This window comes from Chrysochloris asiatica, unplaced genomic scaffold (assembly GCF_000296735.1).
Source record: "Chrysochloris asiatica unplaced genomic scaffold, ChrAsi1.0 scaffold00014, whole genome shotgun sequence".
In the NCBI taxonomy this organism is placed as follows: Eukaryota; Metazoa; Chordata; class Mammalia; order Afrosoricida; family Chrysochloridae; genus Chrysochloris; species Chrysochloris asiatica.
In genome coordinates, this window is record NW_006408532.1 from 17154189 (window position 1) to 17164776 (window position 10588).

The 10588-nt window shown below is 44.9% G+C and overlaps 1 protein-coding gene across 1 annotated transcript in view; it reads right to left on the minus strand.

The window, feature by feature from the left end:
- The window catches only part of TMEM2 (transmembrane protein 2), a 129197-nt gene extending 122623 nt beyond the window's left edge, over positions 1 to 6574 (minus strand). The window contains exon 1 of the mRNA XM_006834916.1: positions 6061 to 6574. The gene's annotated coding sequence lies outside the window, so the exon portion shown is untranslated. The remainder of the gene's footprint in view (positions 1 to 6060) is intronic.
- Between the last annotated feature and the right edge of the window lie 4014 nt (positions 6575 to 10588).

A 10588-nucleotide genomic window follows, 5' to 3' on the forward strand; every position in this document is an offset into this window, starting at 1 on the left:
GTCTTCTCAATGACTTTTTTCTTTCTTCATGTATGATGTTCTTGATGTCATCCCACAACTCTTCTGGTCTTCGGTCTTTAATGTTTAATGTATCAAATGTGTTCTTCAGATGATCTCTAAATTCAGGTGGAATATAGTCAATTAGCTAAGAGCCCCCAAATCAATAACAACTTCACACTTAAGAGAGACTAAGTAACCTGAGCAGGACACCTTGTTGTCGTTCATGGTGGATCCATATGGCCTCAGAGAATTACGTCACACTTACAGGTAATAAGGATCATTCCTCTCTCAGTGGTTCAATATGAATTATCTTAATCTGCAACAATGCTCCACTCACATTTCCAAATACTGCATACACCATTTTTTATTACACAAAGGGAGTGCCAAAAAGCTGAATTGTAGAAAAATTGGAATTAAATGATAATGGAATTTTTCCATGAACTTTTTGAAGGTCTCTTGCATTTAAACTAGCACAACCATAACCTAGCTTAGCCAAACTTTTCATGATATGAAATTTTCATCCAATGCTGCCTGGTTAGTATTCATTATCCAAACTAAAGTGACGCCTTGATACCACATAGATTAAGGGTTTATCGGTCTTCAACATGTAATAATGAAAACAAATGTCTTGTTACAAATCTGCTGGTCACAAGGTTTCTCTAATAATAGGCATTTCAAAGCCAATCAGTCTAAAAAAAACAAAGGACACATTTTGGGGTGGACAGCATTTTTTTTCCTAGACACTTTCACTTAAAAAAAAAGAAAAGAAAGAAAAAAAGACTCTTTAATAAATATCCTATGCCTTTTTCATCTTCGTCTCATTCATAGAAACCAGCCTTGCACATACAGGGAAATGCAATCAAATAGTTGCTGAATACAGTTCTTGAGAAATGACCAGAAAGGCTTCACTAAACAAGGCCAGGGAAAACAAAAGACTCAAACCTATTACTTTTACATATGCTTTTAACTCATGATTTAACAACACTAATCTGAAAAACATTTCCAGGAACTTGCTTCTTTTCAAAAATGCACATTTATACAGTATGTTAAATTTGTACACTGTGGAAAATGCAAGCTGACATTATTTTTACACTTAGTTCCTTCTTTGAGAGAGATTATTACAAGTACTATCACTCCATTATGTGTGCCAAATTATAAGGAAGTAGTACAATGAAATAAAAAAGACAATTCAGAGACTGCTAAAAACTTGAGTCAATGGGCTTCCAGATCCAAATACAAATGATGTGACCATTAAAACCACTAAATTACTAACAAAGCCAAACACAAACAAATTAGATTATACTAAGAGTGAAAAGTGCTAATTGGAAAATAGAAACAAAGGGGTTCTCAGCCATTAACTTACTATGTGACCTTATCTGATTAGTTAGCCTCTCTAGGTCTCAACTTCATTTTTTCATAGTATTGTTATTAAGTGCCATCAAGTCAGTTCTGACTCATAACTACCCTGTATAAGATTTCCAAGGAGCAGTGGTGGGTTTGAACCACCAACTTTGTAGTTAGCAGTCCAGTGCTTATTCCACAGCACCACACCAGGAGATTGTTTTCATACTGTTGTTATTGTTGTTAAGTGCCACTGAGTTGATTCCGACCCATAGTGACCCTGTATAGAGTTTCCAAGGAGCAGCTGGTGAGCTTGAGCCACCGACCTTGCAGTTCCAACATCTTTGTAGTCTGACACATTTAGTCTACAGCATCACACCAAGACTCCTTTTCGGTCCCATGCTAAAAGAAAGTCATGAAAAAAGTTACAATTTAACTCGATAGTTTAAAATATCTGAGTCTGGATTTCTATTAAAGGCAATTTTTTTAAATGTCAGATGAGCTTTAAGTCTTTTATGAATGAAGAATTCAAACAAGTATTGCTTACAGATTCAAGTTTCACCTAGCCAGCAGCTGCTGCTGACAGAATAACCTATCTTTAACAGTAGAAAACTGCATCTCTCTACAAATGGAGGAAACTACTGAGGGTGATTTTTATGGTCTCAAACATGCTGATGGAGTCCTGGTGTGGCGCAGTAGGATATGCACTGGCCCACAAGGTCAGTCTGAACTGCACAGTCAGCAGTTCAAACCCACTAGTTGCTCCCTGTAAACTCTGTACAGGGTCACAGAGTCACTATGAGTCAGAATCCACTCAACAGCACATACCAAAGGCAACAAACAGCTTTTCTTTTTTCTTGTTTTCATTTTGTTAGGTGGGAGGAAAGCAGAAGGGGTCACTAGACTTGGGAAGCAGGGAAGTTATTCTACAAACCCAGACAGGTCCCTCTCGATTGAAGTACTACAATATTAGACAATTCATTCTTCTAAGTATCTCACAACCCAAAGGAAATGGAAAGGTCTCCGGTGGCTGGGATGGGAAGAAGCCTGAACAAGTAAAAAATGCATAGAACAATAGTCTAAAGTCTTAAAACTCAAGACGGGATTCAGAACACTCTGGAAACAGACAAAGAAATAGCTATCTGTGGCTGAGATGTGTTCAATCAACCTGATTTGTGTGGTAACTCTAGCTTCAGCGAAACATACTTTGAAAGCATCTTTGATAACAAACAGTGCAAGTATACAGTATACATATTGAGGATTAAATTATATTAAATTTGCTATATATATGTGCAAGTATACAGTATACATATTGAGGATTAAATTATATTAAATTTGCTATATATATATATATCCATATATATATATATATATAGCAAATTTATATATTTATATTAAAATATATATATAGCAAATTTAATATAATTTAATCCTCAATAATGTCACCAGAAATTACTTTTCAATTTATTTAACAGAGGAAGAAACAATGGGAGAGAGATGAGGGGACACGCTCAAGTTAATCCCAATCTGAGCATCCCAATCTGCCTTCAAACCCTACATTCTTCATGTTTCAAAGTGGTACATGGCACCAGTTTTCAAGACTTACTATTTTGTCTGATCTAATACATTTTCTTTTTCAAAAAAAGCATCCCCTTCCTCCTAACTCAGGTGTTACTCTGAGTTCCCCAAACATCATTCTCCCAAATACTTATTGGGTCTTCTAATTGTTAGCGTCCTTGTCTCCCTGGCTAGACAGAATTCCTCAACAGTCGAGTCTGTGTCTTACTCCTGTAGGATAAGCACTGGATTGCTAGCCACCAAGTCAGCAGTTTAAACCCACCAGCCACTCCTCGGAAACCCTACACACAGGGTCCCTATGAGTTGGAACCGACTCAATGTCACTTAACAACATCATCTTTAGAGATGGAAACCACCACACAGAGATCTGTGGCCTCTCCGATTGCAACAATTCCATCCTAACTCTTCCTTCCACCAACAACATTCCACAAAATGGGTGTTGAGATGGCTTCCAAGGGGCCTGGCACACAATAGAAAATTAATAATTTTTGGTTGAATGAATGAGCCCTGCTGTGGATAAGCACTAGATTGGTAACCATAAGGTCAGCAGTTCAAACCCACCAGTCACCCAACAACCGCCCTCAAAAACCCTATACAGGGTCACTATGAGTCAAAACTGACTCGAAGGCACACAACAAAATAGTGGCTGGGTGGATGCAGCAATACTCAAATATTTTAGAGTACTTTACACTGCACACATTTACATACAAAATCCTATAAAAACATAAAAGTGAATTTGACAGTAATGATTATTATGTTTCCTCTTTCTGAAACGTGGTTTATCTTTCACAATTTTAGAAACTTACTCAGAGGCACGTAACTAGTAAGTAGTAGCCTTTCAATTTCAAAAATTGTCCATAAAAGTGCATTACTCTCTTGCTTTTCATTTTCATCTCTCTCTTTTCAAGGTAGCTGCTGTGAACAGACTTGTTTCCGGCTATGAGGACATGAACGAGTTGTTTGGTATTGCCCTGTTATGGTTTCCTGTTGTGAAATATGAGACTTTTGAAAAGTTTGTGTTACAGGAAACTTAACTTAATTAACTGTGATAAAGGAAACAGACACAAACACCATGTGAAATTCTGCAGATTCTACTTCCCAGTGCAGGAGTTCTGGTGTGGCACTGTGGACTAATGCGTCAGACTGCAAAGTCATTTGAACTGCAAAGTTCGTGGTTCAAGCTCACCAGATGCTCCTTGGAAACCCTATACAGGGTCATTATGGGTTGTAATTGAATCAACGGCACTTAACAACAACTTTCCTGCCCAAGGACCTCTGGTAGCATAGTGGTTATGAGTCGGGCTGCTAACCTCAAGGTCAGCAGTTCGAAACTACCAGCCATTCCAAACTACCAGCTGTTCCATGAGAGAAAGATGAGGTGTTCTGCTCCCATAAAGATTTACAGCCTCGAAAACCCTACACAGCAAACTACCACCACCACTTTCCTGTCCACATGCAAATGTAGCCAGTCCTAGGTTTTTCCACTCATCCAAACACTAATGAAGCAGAACACAGCTAACCTTAATTTCTGAGCCTGTAAACTCATCCATCAGATTTCTGAACTCAAAGGCTGAAGGTAGACTTCAAGTTCCACACATCCTCTGGGTGAGGTATACAGAAAGTGAATGGATTTCAGTGCCAAGAGTTAAGCACCTTGTTTACTAAGCAGAGGAATCCCCGACTACACATTCTTCTGCCTTGCCCAGTAATGCAAACCCAGAAGAAACTCACAAACTGTGAAAAGGGAGCCAAAGATATATAACATGTGTATGATGTACAGACCAGTTTTGAAAGTGGCAAGCTCCCTTCCATGGTCAAGCAAACATTAACAGCTAAAGTCTAGCCAACCAAAGAACCATACAGCTGTTTTAAAGGTGTTTCTCTTTAACACAGAGCCATTTCTAACAGGTAAGGAAGGGTAGCTGCCCTGGGGATTCACACCACCCTCAGCTCCCATGAAACCACCTCACCTTCCCCACTCTATATTTTCCCTGTACTGAGAGTCCTAGTGTGGTGCTGTAGGATAAGCACTGGACTGGTAACCACAAGGTCGGCAGTTCAAATCCACCAGCCACTCTCGGAAACCATATGCAGGGTTGGTAGGACCGACTAGACAGCACACAACAATATTAAGACTCAAAAAGGACATATGCACACCCAAGCACGTGCAATTTGTTCAGTATCGCCTCACATTATCAAGCAAAAGCAAGGGGAGTGAACTCAAGGCAGTTCTTAAAATTATTAGGCACTCTATCCTTAACCCCAAATGCTGATGAAAGGAGACAGTCTGTTTTCCTAACCTTAAGAGGAGAATTAAGTGAGTGGTTTCCGCCCCCATGGCGAAGTCAGGTGACACATAACAACCAGCAGCCTGGGAAGCCAAGGCCTCGGTTTTATTGCTAAGGGCAAAGTAACTAGCATTAACTGAAGCACTTTGAGCTTTTCACAGTGCAGGACCCTTCTTTATCAGGACCCCTCAACTGTGCAGCGGAACCGCTGGGGTTGAGTCCCGTGATAAGGCTATTCTTCAGTTTTAAAGAAAACTGCACGCGATTTTAAAGCCTTACCTTAACTAACAGGAGGCGAGTGGGGGTGGGGAGACCCTCCAAGCCATGGGAATAGTAAAGAGACAAAGATCACCCCAAAGTACACGCGCGCAATCAGGCCAAGACTCCGCAAAGCACATTCCATCAGCTTGTTCACTGGAGTCTGCTTCCTGTGGGGCTTATTCTCCCACCTCGAAAGTTTAAGGCTGTTCACACCGACTTTCAAAGGTCCATTGTTCCCTTCCTCATAAATGTAAGGGAAAAAACAGAGAGAGAGAGACAAAGAACTCAAGAAGCGGTTTCCAAGGACTCTTATGCCTAGGATTTACTCCGGGGGAGTCCGGTTACTACTTATTCTTACTACTAATCCCAAGAGGAGAGTCCCGGAAAGGAGGCGCGCGGGAGCGGGAGGTGCTGCTGGGGGCGGGAGGATGTTTTCCATTTCTGCAGAAATGCCCAACGCCAGAGCGGGCCAGGGCGCCGGGAGCCTGGAAGGTGAGAGACCATTATCCCCAGGCTGCGCCCCGTGCCTTTGCAGTACCCCTTTGAGCGTGAGGGAGGCGGGGCGGGTGGCCGGTAACCCCTCACTTCTTACCTTCCCCTCCCCCGCTCAGCGTCGGTCAACTCAGGTGCCTACACAGAGGTCCAAAGAGACAGTGCCGAGCTCCTGGCGTCCCCCGGTCCGGATCCCAGCTCCATGGCTAGGGAGCCCCCAGAGCTTCAGCGTCCACCGCCGCTACAGCTTTTACGCAACTAGCAGCCTCTGCCTGGAGGTGAAACACTCTCCTCCCGAGAGTGACGCGCACTTCCCTCCGCCTCTGCCTCCTCCTCCTCTAGCCCTGAGCCTCTCGGGCAGCGGCCTCAGCTCGCTTTCTCCCGGAGCTGCCGCTCGGCTTTCTCTGCTCCTTTCCCTCCGAGAGGAAGAGGAGGAGAATCGCGGCCGCTGTGCGCAGGCCGGAGCGTACCCGTGACAATGGGGGATAAGGCGGCAGCGCGGGGTAGAGCGGGGTCCCAGGAGTCGCGCTTGTCTCGGTCGGCGGGCGCCGCGGCTCACTAGGGTCGCGCTCAGCCTCCGCCGGCCACACAAGCGGCCCGGCTCCGCGGGGTCGAGAGCTACGGATTGGGCGGCCGGGCGGGAGGGAGGCAGAGGGAGAGGTGGAGCCTGCGGCCGGAGAAGGCGGTAGCTGAGCCGGGCTCCTCCTGCTGCCGGAGCTCGGCTCTAGCTGGGTAAGCGGGCGCTGAGCGCCGCTCACTGCCGCGCCCGGGAACAGCGCCAGAGTGCACAGTCGGCGGCGCGAGACTCCCATGCAATGTTCTGGGCTACGGGATGCAAGATCCCTATCCGCACACGCATCATAGCTGGATTTGAGCCAGGCCCTGCGCCCGCAACAGCTAAAGCAGAACTTGACCCTGAGCCCGCATTCCCACAATCTGTGCTTAACCAGTCTACATCAACCCAGGCAGAACTTGAACCTCAGTCCTCATCAAGCCAGACTAAACATAAACCTACGCCCCCTTACCCTAGTTTGGTTCTGGCACTGCGCCCGCATCACCCCGGAATGAGTTTGAGCCTGCTGCCTCATCATCCGAGGCTGAGCCTGACACTGCTCTCCCATCACCCTAGGTTGGATTTAGCACTGCGCCCCTATTATTCCTGAATGACTCTGATCCTGCGCACCCCACTTTCAAACATTTGTGTGCGTTCAGCTACCGCATCACGGCTGCCCCCACCTGGACAGCCACGGACGCTGGGTTCTTTGCCCTTTCGGAAGAACCAAACTGCTCCAGGACCAGAGGCAGCCCCTCTAGTATCTGGGAGCTGCACTAGCCCCCAGCTCTCAAACCAAAATAAATATACGGATGTCTCTTCCACGCCCCCTTCCCGCGCCTCTCTGGAGTGGTTGCCACTTGCAAGGGTGGTGCTTGAAAGCCACTCCCCAGACCACCCCAACTCCAAAGTACCTTTCTACGGCCAGCCAAACGGGGCTGGAATAGACTAGCCTCGACTATGCCCCCTACAGAGCTGTGCCTGTGAAGGCGCGGCCCAGACGGGATCAGTCAGACCCACGAGGTCCCGGGCTAGTGACAGCTGCAGACCTGCCAATTCCGGTCCCTCGTCATCCTCTATTTAGTTCGGAACCGGAAGTTTTCCCGCTAGGGAACTCTTTCAGTGAATAATGTACAAATAAAATTATTCAGTTTTCAGAGTTGCTTTTTTTTTTTTTTTTTAAAGTAAAAAACTCAGTCTTGTAACCATGACACACCCAACAGGCGAGAAGGGGAATTCCCTATTTCAAGGGTTTTCGTTCAGGACTTTGTAGAAGGAATCAATGTTTTCAAGTCTCGTCTGACGAAAAGAATCCTCTGGGGACACTTAAGAAAAAAATTGGACTCCCAGACCTCGCCCAATATACTAAGCTAGAGGTGCCTGGAATGTATATGTTTGGGAAGCAATGCTAGACTGCATCAGCTAATTCATTAAAACCTTGGAAAGACGCCTCCGAAATAGCAACATGCTTTAGTGTAGAGATCTTACCTTTTAGGGAGCCACTGTCCGTTCTGGGGAATCCCTGGGTGGTGCATATCTTTAAGTGTTCTGCTGATAACAAAAGGTTACAGGTGGGAACACATCCACAGGCATCTACTTCTGAAAAGCAGCTATTGAAAACCCTATGGAGAAGTTTTACTCTGACACATCTGGGGTCTTTTCAAGTAGGAATCGAGGTCAGTAGTTTAAATCAAGCTCAATAGTTAGAATCCAGGCTGCTCCTTGTGGAAAAGATGAGATTTTCTGCACCCATAAATATTTACAGCCTCGGAAACCCTATACAGGGTCTCTATTAGTTGGAACCGACTTGGTGGCACACAATCACCACCACTTTAACAAGGTCAACAGTTCAAACCCACCAGCTACTCCTCAGAAACCCTATGTTGTTGTTGTTAAGTGCCGTCGAGTCGATTCCGACCCATAGCGACCCTGTACAGGGTTTCCAAGGCTGTAAATCTTGACGGTAGTAGAAAGCCTCATCTTTCTCCCGTGGAAGAGCTGGTAGTTTCGAACTGCTGAACTTAAGATTCGCAGCCCGATTCGCAACCACTACACTACCAGAGCCCTATACAGGGTCGTTATCAGTTGTAACCAACTCAATGTCACTTAACAACAACACAACAACATAATTACCATTGAAGGAGTCCTGGTGGTGCTGTGAGCTAGACATCCTACTAACCACAAGGTCACTGGTTCAAATCCACCAGCCACCGTGCAGGAAAACGATGAGGCCATCCGCTCTGGTAATGGTGTACAGTCTTGGAGCCACAGCAGCAGTTCTACTCTGTCCTATAGGGTGGATATAAGTGGATATAATAGTTTGAATGGCAGTGGGTTGTTGTCGTTGTTAAATGCCGTAGAGTTGGTACCAACTCCTAGCGACCCTGTATAGGGTTTCCAAGGAGCGGCCAATGAGCTTGAACCACAGACCTTGCGGTTCAAAGCGACCTTGCAGTCCAGTGCATTAACCCACAACACCACACCAGGACTAGGTATGTAGTATTCCAATTTTAGAAATAAAGATACTCAGCCTCAGAAAATTTAAGGAGCCGGCCCCAGGCCATACAGCAACAGTCTATAGGAACCAAGTATGTAGATCATTCAAATGGTAAAAAGTAACCATAAAATTTCATATAAACAATTTTAATGTAAGTTTTTGCTTTAAAGCAGTCTCAGCTCCACAATCTATATCTATTGCTAGAGTTCAAAGGAAATTGAGCCTGTTACCTTCCTTTGAGAATTAAATAAACTTATTCTTAGCTATTCATATGAAATACCAACAGTCAAAGGAAACTCATGTGAAAGGAAGTTCCAAAGAAGGAGACTGACAAGAGGCCACAGGCTGCTCTGCTCAGTGGAACTGATCTCTCAACTTGGGCTCCCAGGTGTCTGCTTCTCAATGCTGCTGTCACAGAAATACCACACAGGGTTGGCTTCAGTGCTCAAAAATTTATTTCCTTAAAGTTTAAGGGGCTAAAAGTCCAAATTCAGGGCATGGGGGGTAGGGGAAGGCTGTTTCTGTTGGCTTTCGGGGAACATCCTTGTCGCAGCTAATATAACCCTGATGTTCCTCAGCTCCTTAGTAACGTCCATGTCCCCTTTGTGCTTCCTTGTCTCTGTATCTGCACAGCCCTTTAGAACTCAGAAGTGACTAGATTTAGCACACACTACACTGGAGTCCTAAGGAGCTCTGGTAGCGTAGTGGTTACAAATCAGGCTGCGAACCTTAAGGTCAGCAGTTCAAAATTACCAGCTGTTCCGTGGGAGAAAGATGAGGCTTTCTGCTCCCATAAACATTTACAGCCTCGGAAACCCTGTACAGGGTCACTATGAGTTGGAACTGACTCCATGGCACATAACAACAACAACAACCCACACTGGAGTCCTGGTGTGGTGCCGTAGGATAAGCCCTGGACTGCTAACCACAAAGTTGGTGGTTCAGTCTCTCTGCTTCTCAGAAACACTGTACAGGGTAGCTATCAGTCAGAACTGACTCGACAGCACTTAACCAACAACAACACTGATATGGAAGGTGCTCTGGTAGCATAGTGTGTTGTGAGTTGTGCTGCTAACCACGAGGTCAGTAGTTTGAATCTACCAATGGCTCCCCAGGATAAAGATGAGGCTTTCTGCTCCCATAGAGATTTACAGTCTCAGAAACACTATACAAGGTCTCTATATGAGTCAAAACTGACTCTATACTGATATGGCCGCTTTAACACAACAAAGAAAAACTTACATTCAAATGGGATTACAGCCATAGACACAAGTGTTTAAGATTCCAACACATTTTGGGAGACACAACTCAAACCATAACACCAGGAAAACAGTAGGATCAAGCACGTCCTTCCTTAAAGGCAGATCTGGGAGGCACATCCACTCCTGTGGTAGTATGTGTCTCTCACCACTGTGTTGTCCTTACCATAGGAGAAGAGAAGGCCCCAGGGTGAGTGTGGAGCTCATATTACACATTTTGCCTCCATCAATGACAGTGTACACACAGTACTCACAGTGGTAAAGCTAAGAGTTGAAGTCCCCAGTCACACTGCCTGGGTTAGAATCCAGCGTCTATCAC